Genomic DNA, 11,650 nt, shown 5'->3' with positions numbered 1-11,650 from the left:
CTGATCTTCTTTCAGTGTTTTTGTGATGATTTAAAAATCTTATGCAAATCTAGGAGTTGAATAAAAAACACATTGTAGTTGTAAATGGTTGACTCACCCTGTTTTCTTAAGTGCCTACTGCTGCAGTACCTCTATTAGCACAGCGAAGAAACTTTAAATTTAGAATGTGTGAAGTCTACTCAACACAACTGCTGTCAATATTCCTGAATTGTGACATTTTACTTGCTTGGCTTACAACTTGACTAGCTTTGTCTGAATCTCAAAATGTAACCTTTCTGCTTGCCTACAATTTAATGACCCAAGAGGAAATTTTGCTTATGCTTAAATGCAATGACTTCTTGGAGGTCCAGTAATCCGTTTGTTTTTATAACTTCCCAACATTTTAGGGATGAATTGCCTAGTCTTCTTTAAAATGTCTGCAATTTTCCCTTTGATAATAAGAGGACTGGGAAACTATGAATAACAAATTACCTTATCCAAAGAGGAGGGCCAATTTGCAGAACCAAGTCAAATGTAGGGCTTCAGGATATCACATCTCTGGCTGGGGCTACAGGTGCTCGTCTTCCATCTTTCAACAACAGAAGAAAGATGTTGGTCCTGGTGCCATGTTAAAAAAGTTCAAGTTTTTTTGGGAGAGAGAAAAGAATCTGCAGCAAAAAAAAAAAATTCATGATTAAGTGTTAGTTTCTGTGAACCCTGAAAACAAAGTTAAAAAAAAACCCTGTTTTCTGCAAAATGATTATCATAATTTGAAAGAGATTCCTTCTGTAGGGCAGGAGGGAGAAAAATGTCTTTTACCAAGACAACCAACCTTATCGTATAGAGCTGTGGGCACTTCATGAGGAAAAGATATACTGTAAGTCAAAAGGATTGTAAAAAAAAAATTTATGAGCTTTCTGTGATATAACACGGTATCCTCTATTCCTTGACATGCCCTTCATGTCAAGTTTTTTTCTTTGAAAAGAATTTTTTTCTTTAAAAAATAATCTTACAGACTATAAAGAGCATATCAAGAGAAGAAGAAGCCGAAAAATCACACGGAATCCTTTGCAGGACCAAGAACATCTTGAGAGGAACCACACTCTTTAATCTTCAGTGCTGTCAGCTTTTTGTGATGAAAGCTTAGAATCTTAAAATGCAGACCAGAAGGTTCCAGGGCAAATTAATTTGTTAAATTAGAAAGAAAAAAAAAGCCCTAGCTTGTCATTTGAAATAATGAATACCATAATTCAATGCTTACATGATATGTCCTAGTCTTGAATATGCAAATATACCCACTGGGTTTTGAATGTAACTTTCACAGCAGCTGAGCTTTCTTCTCTGAGACAGCAATGGGAAAAACATCAAAATCTTTTTTTTCCTCCCCTCCTGGCAAGCTGTGGTCCACAAGCTGGTTGGTAAAGGTGACAGCTGCCTCACACTGTGGACATGGGAGCTCTCTTTCCATCCGTCTGCTTGGGGAGCTCCTTCTGCCCTCACCTTGCCCTGTTCCCCCCAACTTTCAGGTCACTCATTAAAGCAAATGTTTAAATGTGCCTATTATTTTAATCTTCAAAATACTTATTTTACAAATTTAACTTTGTTTTTCCTGAATTCTCTTGTTTATTTGCTTGAGAGGTAGAAGAATCAGCGAGCAAGAGGCCCACTGGCTGGTGTACTTCCCAAACCTTTGACTAGCAAGGGATGGGGCATAGAAGGCTAGCCAGGAACACAGTCCAGTTCTCACACATGGGTAGCAAGAACCCAAACCACTGATCCCTCCCCCTCACTTCCAAGGAACACACTGGGAGGAAAGTGAAATCAGAAGTTGAACTTGGGACTGGAACCAAGATAGTCTCGTGTGGGATGCCCCAGTCAGCATCCTAACCCACAGGCCACATGCCCACTCTATGGTCTTGATTTAACAAACATAACATCTAATCCCAAGTAGAATTAAATATTAGCAACTTTTAAAAGGAATGCTTCCTTTAAATTTTTAAAATTTATTTCCATTTTATTTGAAAGTGAAGAGGGAGAGAAAAAAGCAAAAGAGATCTTCCAGTCACATGTCACTGATTTAAATGCTTGTAAGAGTCAGAATCACGAACCTAGAGTCTAATCTGGATATCCCACCTGGGTGGCAGGGACCCAAGTACTTGAGCATAATATGGTGCCTCCCAGCATGCTCATCAGCAAGAAACTGGATCCAAGTTGCTGATACTCTGATACGGAAGGTTCTATTCCTAGCAGCACCCTAACTGCTATGCCAAATGCCTGCTCCTGCAAGGAGTGCCTCCTGCCCTCCCGCAGCTCAGGCTTGGGGCATGGGAGATGGAGTTGTACCATTGGAGGAGGAGGAAAACTGCTCTTCCTAACACTTTGACCTTGCCTGTCCCGTCTTGCTAAGCCTAGTTGTTGGACAAAGAGGAGCAAGAGAAGGGAAACAGGAAAGTTCTTACTCCCCTTGTGGTTGTTGAATACTGAGTTTTCTAGGGTTTGTACACACTGACTGTAGAATAGCTGGGTGTGTGGGAATAGGGTTTTTTATTGTTGTTGTTTTGGTTTTTTTGGTGATACCTGTGGGAGACACCTCCACTCTATCCCTGGCAACCTCTTCTATGTCTTTCTCTCCACTGAATTAAAAAAAAAAATTCCAGGTGCCAACCAACTACTGGTTCCTTCTTTCAGCATTTAAAAGTACCCCCCAGCTCCTCTCTGTGGTTGTGTGTGTGTTCTTCCAGGGTAACACACAGAAAAAACGGAAGTGAGGTGGAGACCTGTGAAAATTTCTTTGTAGGCCACCTTTGACTTCTCCATCACAGCCGTTATCAGCTTATCTCATGTGTAGCTACAGGAACCAGACCCTTTAGCACTTCCCACAGTTAATTTTTTTTTTATTTTAAAATGTTTAGGGCCCAGCATTATCGCGTAGTGGTTAAACTCCTTGCCTTGCACACACTGGGATCCTATATGGGCACAGGTTCTAATCCCAGCAGCCCCACTTCCCATCCAGCTCCCTGCTTGTGGCCTGGGAAAGCAGTTGAGGATGGCCCAAAGCCTTGGGACCCTGCACTCACATGGGAGACTTGGAAGAAGCTCCTGGCTCCTGGCTTCGGATTGGTTCAGCTCCAGCCATTGCGGCCGCTTGGGGAGTGAACCATTGGACAGAAGATCTTCCTCTCTGTTCTCCTCCTCCCTCTACATATATCTGCCTTTGCAATAAAAATAAGTAAATCTTTTTTAAAAAAATTAAAATGTGTATGTATTTTTCTAACAGAGGTCAGGGGATGGGAATTGCATACCCATGTAGACCTCTGGTAGGGACAGAGGGTCGGGGAGAGAAGGAGGGTAAAGAGAGATGTGCCTGCGGTGGGGGAAGGAGGAAGAAGGTATGGGCTTCCTGTTGTCACGCCAGTGGTGGGGAATGGAGATGGCCCATTGATGCCACTTCAAGAGCCTTGGGATTGGGTGAGAGTATCCTGGAGGTGTCACCTGGGTGGTCATTGTATGGGAGGTGACATATTCCATTGTTCTTCATTGTTCCTCGTATCTCAGATCTAAGGCCTGCTGATTGTCCATGTCTGCCTCAGAGTGTCACAGGCCTCGGTGCTCTCTGAAATGCTGTGCCACTCACTCCTCTCTTTCCCCTGAAGAAGTACCCGAGCTCTTCTGCTAGACTGGAGAGTTCGGTAATCCTGCATATGCTCTTCTTCTTTCTCTGGAGTTGGCAGTGGGGTAGCCTGTTCCCACAAAAGGTGCTCTGTGGGCAGACTTCTTATCCAGGGGTACTCCCCAAGATCAGGGATCAGGTCAGTCCAAGGCACTCAGGTGACCCGGGGGCCACCCTCAGCTCTGGTTCTTGTGTACCTCAGTAGGTGCTGCAACCTGGTCCATACCATCACGCACCCTCTCTCTCACCTGTGGGTGTGTTGGTCCGGTAGGGAGGCCCCTCCAACACCCCACAGGTCAGCCGCCCGCCCCAATTCTTGCAAGTGTAGCTGGGTACAGCAATATGATTTGGCTCACTCCAGACCCAGACTTTACACAGGTACAACCAGTCAGGGTTGTACCTGTGTAACCCTGCTAGGCTGTTCCCCAGACCAGCTCTCACATACACCAGTGGGTACAACAGCCACTGACCCACTTCAGACCCAGCGCTTGTGCATTGGAGGGTGCTAAGGCCTGGTCAGGACAGTTAGGCTCTTTAAGTGGTCTTGTTGAGGTTTTTTTCCCTTGAAGAGAGCACAGCCTATCTCCATGAGGGGATCATTGAACACTAGCATCTCCAAAATATCCTTTACCGGATGTCCAGCTTCCTCTCTATATATTTGTATCAAGGATGAAATACTTACGAGTTGCAAGATTTATCTCCCTCTTCACACACATTTAAAAAATCTTACATATTGTCCTGGTATTAATTTTGGAGGATGTATTTTTATTATCTTCATGTTAGTCAAAGCTTCCATTGTAATATACTGCATCAATGCTAATAAGAATGACCTCTTCCACCTTCAGAACTCAGAGAATACAAATGGACTCCATGTCAGGTATTGAAGCTCCAGGTTTTTAATTATTAAAGTTCCAGATCCTCAGTATAACCTGTAGGTGATATAAATATAAGTGATAATAAATCTCAAAATGTAAAAGAAACATAAAAGAAACACAAAGGCTACAAGCTACTATGGTGCCATTATTGTCTTATTAAGAAAGTTAGTTTTTAAGGACAAGCACGGTGGCTCAATCAGTTAATCTACCTGCAAGTGATAGAATCCCGTGTAGGTACCAGTTCATGTCCTGGCTGCTCCATTTCCCATCTAGCTCCCTGCTTGTGGCCTGAAGAGCAGCAGACAATGGCCCAAAGTCTTGGTGCTCTGTAACCAAAACCTCCTGGCTTTGGATAGGCTCAGTTCCAGCTATTGTGGCCATTTGGAGAATGAACCAGCGAATGGAAGATCTTTTCTCTGTCTCTTCTTCTCTATATAAATCTGCCTTTCCAATAAAAATAAAGCAATATTTAAAGAAGAAATTTTTTTAAAAAAATATATTTAGACTGTATTAGCTACAGAATGCATTTACTTTTATCCAATGGCCGTTGTCCTCATTTCTTAACACTGTATTTGCTGCTTCCTAGCAGCTGCCTGCTCAGTTAAGTGGTCTTCCTTTCACACTCACTTCAAGGCCACGCACAATGCAACAGCCTGTTTCTTTTGAAGCAAATAAAATAGGGCCATCATTTGCAATCTTTTTTTTTTTCCTGAAAAGTGACAGAATAAGAATTAGGCTAAAGAGAGAAGCAAGAACAAACATTTTCTTCCAGAAGGCTGAGCAGCACTGTATTAACAATACACTTCCTGATGGGTGAGCAAAAAGCTCCTTTGTTTACTAAAATACCTCAATCAATTTTTGTTTGAATGACTTTCATCACCACTACCTACGGCACACTGAAGGACATTTCAGTCCTGAATCTTATCTTTCCTCGTGTTTTTTATTGTTCAGAACAAGCACATACCATGGTCATGTGATGTTCCTTATTAGCTGTAACTGAAGCTTAACGGATATAATTAATGGATTATTCCAACCCTCTCTTTAGCCCCTCAGCTCCTTTTATTCTTAAAGAGATGAATTCTAATAGGGGCTTTAATAGATTCTAAAGACAGTGGAGACATGTTAGAGGAATGAGCTGCCCCCTTAAGACTCACATGTGAAAAAAAAAAAAAAAAAAAGACTTACTTGTGGCTTACTGTAGCAACAAAATGAATGTGCATCCAGTGGGATATTGCAAGATTTTGGCACTTCCCCTGACTCTCTGCTGGAGATCAGACATGAGGTTTCAATACTCTTCAATCCCTTGCCAGTGGTGTGAGATGGGTGAGTCACTTGGCATCTTACTTATAACACCTGCAAAACTGCCCCAGTAAGGAAATGTCTAGCTAGATAATTTCTTAAGTCAACTATACTTCTTCAATGCTGCGCTCTGTTCCTGGTACAGAACCAAGATTTCTTTATGCATATAAAAATGTATACTACAACTTTGAGTAATTCATATTTTATTTCTTTACTGTTTTCTAAGATTTCTATAATGAGTATGAATTATTTAGTAAAAAAGTTATTAAAAAAAGAACTAAATATCAAGAAAAATACATTTGAGATCTTATATATCCCGAAATCTCACCCATTGTGTTAAAATTAAAACAATTTAAGGTGTAAATGTAGCCATGACACATTTAAGAAATCTTAATTGCAAAGGTCCAAATGTAGGGTCTGGCTCATTTGGTTAATTCTTCCCTGCAAATACCAGAATCCCTTTTGGGCACCGCTTCAGATTCCAGCTGCTCTACTTCCCATCCAGCTCCCTGCTTATGACCTGGGAAATCAGTCGAGGATGGCACAAATCCTTAAGGTCCTGCATGCATGTGGGAGACCTGGAAGAAGCTCCTCGTTTCTGGCTTTGTATTTACTCAGCTCTGGCCACTGCAGTCATTTGGAGAACGAACCAGCAGATAGAAGATCTTTCTGTCTCTCCTTCTCTCTATAAATTTACCTTTCCAATAAAAATAAATAAATCTTTAAAAAAAGGATTCTGAGTGTAACATTGTAGTGAATTTTAATAATATTTGTAGAATATCTATTTGTAGAAAAACCTCTCAGCAAAGAATTTAAAAAAAAAATCCAATGTCACCTTGGTTCACAGTAAGTTGTCAATTTGAAAGTGCATCAGATTGTGATCAGAACACCAAGGTTCAATTCTGTTTCGTTCAACCAAGATTTACTGAGTTCAGGGCATTGGAGATTAAAGATGAATGAGAAGATTATGATACAGTTGAAAGGACAGATACCTATCTAATCTAATGTAAAATTTGTCAGACAGGCAACCACATTAAGTGGTCAGAAAGAGCATCATGGAAAATACTAGTTCTTCCTTGCAGAGGAGATCGAAGGTCTGAAATGCTACACTAAGGAGTTGCATTCGAGGGCAATCTATGTTCTATACTTTTAAATAAGACCTTTAACCTGTTTTGTCCACTGTTTCTGTGGCTGAAGATTAGTAAAATTGTGTTTTTAAATTTCTGATCATATCAACTGTCAAACACCATGAGATCCTGATTTTAGGTTAAGACAATGATGAGGCTCTTTTACGCAGCACTTCTGTTCACATCTTTGCCTAGCCTCACTGATCATTTACTATTTTTACTTGGAACTCAAATCAAGCCAGGGGGTATTTACCTCCCTCTCTCTCTGTGTGATGGTTAAACTCCGAAGGTACCCAATTTACAGACAGAAACCTTGGCATAGGACCTAGATATGTGTAAAGAACAGAAAACAAAACAAAGCAAGCAAACAAACAAACAAAAAACTTTGGTTTTGAGCTTTTCCTTCTTCCTTCTTTCCCCTTAGGGATTACTGATGAAATGTTAGTTCGAGCAGGAAGCAAATATGAAAACCTGTTAAGTTAGCTGTTTTTATAATTAACTTATTTTGGCTGTCATTTTCATTTAAAGGCATGCAGGGAGCTCAAACTTTTTTTAGTCACAGGGATTTTTCAAGTTTCTGTAAATCTTACACATTAACCTTGAAGTCATGTGCTTTTCTGACATTCCTTGAATTGTTTCAATAGACCATGGGGGTTGCAGTCAGGGCAGGCTTTTATTAGCATTGCATTCTTAGCAAATAGTTCCATTTTACTTTCTTTGTTAAAGAACATTATTATTGGATCCATTCAAAGAGAGAAGCATGTAGTTGTACTTGATGACCCACTCTAGACAAAGAATATGTTCATATATTTATATATGATTGGCCATCTTCCTGTAATTTATTAAAACACATGTATGAAATTAATGTTTTAGTCTATCCACCATTTAATTAAAAATGTTTTATTGAGCCTTTGCTCTATGAACAACAAAACATTAGATACAATGACCTATAAGCTCATGAATTTATTCTTTTCTTGTAATGTTAAAATGATTCAGCCTTTGTAACACTATTCACTGAGGCAAGTGACTGCTTAACGAAGCTGAATGTTGAAAAGAAAGTTGACTAGAATGGAAAGAAGGAAAAGGAAATGAGGCTAGTATTTAGCAAATTGACATCTTGGGCCAGATAATTCTTTCTTTCAGGAGACCATGCCTTGTAGGCTGTTTAACAGCATCCTGATTTCCAATTATTTAGATGTCAGGCCTACCTTAGCCACTCTTATCTCTGGTTGTAATAAAATTCTCTACAGACATGGCCAAAGGTTATCTGGAGTCAAGTTCACTCCTAGTTAACAGCCACTGAGCTTAAATGATTCTCTCTGATTTTGCTAGCCTCAACTCACAAAAATTTAATCCTTTTGCTTCACACAGCTAATACCAAACCCATGAACTTCAGTCTGTGTACGCTGAGATTTCACATTCAGCAGTTTTCCACCTCTGTGCCTTACATATCTCCATCATAAAAGATAATGAAAATGGATGGCTCCTTCCTTGGAAGGGGTTGAAAAGTTTGTGTTTACTGGGCCACAATGTCTAGTGTACTCTTCATTAAAGCTGCTATAACAAGCTCCACAGCCTGGGTAGCTCATATACAACAGACATGTCTGATCGCACAGAACTTGAGAAGTCTAGAGAGAGGAGTCAGCCTGGTTGGGTCTTCTGAAGGCCCTTTTCCAGACTGCAGATGGTCAACCTCTCCTCTTTGTGCGTTAGAGAACAAGAGAGCTCTCCAAGGTACCTATGCAAGGGCACTAATCCCATCAATGGGAGCTCTATTTTGTGACCTAGTTACCTCCTCAAGGTCCCATCTCCTATACCATCTCACTAGGATTAAAGATGGTAACATATTTTCTCATTGAGCCAAAATATTTAGTATATGATGTCCTTTATGAATGAAATGTGAATGGCATAGGGAGACTACAACATGGTGCTCCCAGGAACTTAAAAATACAAGTTTTTTGAGTGTTACATTCAGAATTCAGTATGTTGTTTTTTTACAAAGTAGAGATAAGCCAAGAAACCTTCCAACTGTGGTCCTCACATTACATGGTACACAGAAATCACCAAGTAACTTGTTAAAATACAGACTCATGGGTCCCACCAGCGGAGACCATGATTTAGAAGATACAGGGATGGTCTAAGCAGCTGCATTTCTAAGATATAGCCAAACACTCTTAATAAAAAATGGTCAAGAAATTTCCCTTTGAGAAAATACTACCTTGAAGATAAAAGGCAACCACCAGACTGTGGCCAAAACCCAAACAGAGACTCTGCTAAGAAAGACTAAGTCCATCAGTAGGGTAAAGGGAAGAGTCAGCTACCATTATGACAACGGAGTCTCCAAGCAAAATGTACAGTGGCCAACCAAGGATGGAGAGGGAGGGTGAACCCGTCCAGGCAGCTGGTTTTGCACTTGTGAAATGGGATATTCTGGACATTGAACTGAGCTGGAAGAGGCAAGTCTGCTCTCAAAGATGAGGGTCATGATCCAAAGGAATGGGAGCAGCTGAGGAAGCTACTTATTGGTGCTTTGAGCTTTGAAACTACAGATGGTAGCTTGAAAGAACATTTCGAGAAGTGGGGCACACTCACAGATTATGAGACCCACAAAACTTTTATGATTTACTCTTGGTGTTGAAGACATGGATGCAGCAATGTGTACTCAACCACATCAGGTTGGTAGACATGTTGAAGAATCAAAGAGAGCTGTTTCTAGCGAGGATTCAGTAAAGCCTGGTGCCCATCTAAAGGTGGAGAGGATTTTTGTTGGTGGTATTAAAGAAGATACAGAGGAATATAATCTGAGAGACTGAGAAGTATGGCAAGACTGAAACCATAGAAGTTATGCAAGACAGGTAGAGTGGCAAAAAGAAAAAAAAGAGGATTTACTTTTGTTACTTTCAATGATCATGATACACTCAATAAACTTGTTGTTCAGAAATGCCAGTCTATGAATGGGTATAGTGGTGAAGTGAAAAAGTCCTTTCTAAACAAGAGATGCAGTCTGCTGCTGGATCACTGAGAGGCCGTGGACGTGGATCTGGCAACTTTATGGGTCATGGAGGAAACTCTGGCGGTGGTAGTGGAGGTAATTTTGGCTGTAGTGGGAACCTTGGTGGAAGAGGAGGCTAGGGTGGTGGAGGAAGTTACGGAGGAGGTGATGGAGGAGATGATGGCACTCTGGCGGTGGTTCTGGTGACAGTAGCAAGGGAAGTTATGATGCTGACAGACAAGGATATGGTGGAGGAGGAGGATATGATGGTTACAATGAAGGAGGAAACTTTGGAGGCAACTTGGCAGTGGTGGAAACTACAGCAATTTTGGAAACTATGATGGACAGCAGCGATCAAATCATAAACCCATGAAGGGGGGCAGTTTTGGTGGGAGAAGCTCAGGCAGTCCCTATGGTGGTGCCTATGGATCCAGTTGTGAAAGTGGTGGAAATGGTAACAGTAGGTTCTAAAAACAGTAGAAAAGGGCTACCGTTCTTTGCAGGAGGAAAGCTGCAGATAACTTTGAGACAATAACCCCAAATGCATGAGAGGAACTATAAAAATCTGCCAGAAAAGGAACGATGATCCAGTCAGAAAAGGCACTGCAGCTTCAACAGGAAACCCTTCTTGTTCAAGACTGTCTTAGCTAGTTTGTAAAAAGTGTATCTGGCATGATAGCATAGTGGCTAACCTCCTTGCCTTGAACACGCTGGGATCCCAGACCGGCACTGATTCTAATCATGGCAGCTCCACTTCCCATCCAGCTCTCTGCTTGTGGCCTCGGAGAGCAGTCAAGGATGCCCCAATGCCTTGAGACCTTGCACCCGTGTGGGAGAACCGGAGGCGTCTCCTGGCTCCTGGCTTCAGACTGGCTCAGCTCCAGCCATTGTGGCCACTTGGGAAGTGAACCATTGGACAGAAGATCTTCCATTCTGTCTCTCCTCCTCTCTGTATATCTGCCTTTCCAATTAAAATAATTAAATCTTTTTTTCAAAAAGTGCAGCTGTTGATTAACACAATGTAGTATCAGCATGTTCCTAAGGTCTTTTTTCTGTTGTAGCTTTGTCTTTTCTTTTTCTTGTCATCACATCAGGTATATTGCCCTGTAAATTGTGGTAGTGGTATCAGGAGTAAAAAGAATTAAGGAATTTTTAGCTTTTTAAAAATGGATATTCTGTGCTTTAGCTTAGTGTGATTAAATGCTCAAAATGCATACCTAGCTCCTTTTGGCTCCCCTGGGGGATTGTGCTAGGGTAGTTTGCCTCACTATAAATGAATAAATTTGATATTCTGATTGTATATATTAGTCTCTGAGGTTGGAATCCTCCCTAGAAAAATTACTCTATTCTCATCATGCTGATAAAGTCCAGTTTCTAAGTCCAGAGTCAGAGCCTTCACTGTGGTAAATTGACAATAAGATCAGTGGCGTATTGGTAAATTTTTAATAAACAGCTCTACAGGAGAAAAAAGATAAAGCCTGGATTTGTAGCACTGGCCGACCTTCGTGATGCAAACAGTTTCACTACTACAGTGGCCAATTCGAAGTATTCACCAGGGTCAGGCCATGCGGAATTGAGAAGTGTGTTTTTGTAAAATATTGCCACAATGTTGATAGAATCAATGCCAATAATCTCAAGCTACAGGTAATAAAATTATTAGGATGAAAGGAATGCCAAGTAATTAATACTCTTGCTTTATTTTATCTAA

The 11,650-nt window shown here is 40.9% G+C and overlaps 1 pseudogene; it reads left to right on the top strand.

The window, feature by feature from the left end:
• The first annotated feature begins 4,474 nt into the window (after window positions 1–4,474).
• Window positions 4,475–10,413, top strand: LOC101527039 (heterogeneous nuclear ribonucleoprotein A3-like; annotated as a pseudogene).
• Window positions 10,414–11,650: the final 1,237 nt, after the last annotated feature.

Source organism: Ochotona princeps, chromosome 13, assembly GCF_030435755.1.
Source record: "Ochotona princeps isolate mOchPri1 chromosome 13, mOchPri1.hap1, whole genome shotgun sequence".
Taxonomy (NCBI): Eukaryota; Metazoa; Chordata; class Mammalia; order Lagomorpha; family Ochotonidae; genus Ochotona; species Ochotona princeps.
This window is presented reverse-complemented; position numbering and strand designations above follow the sequence as displayed.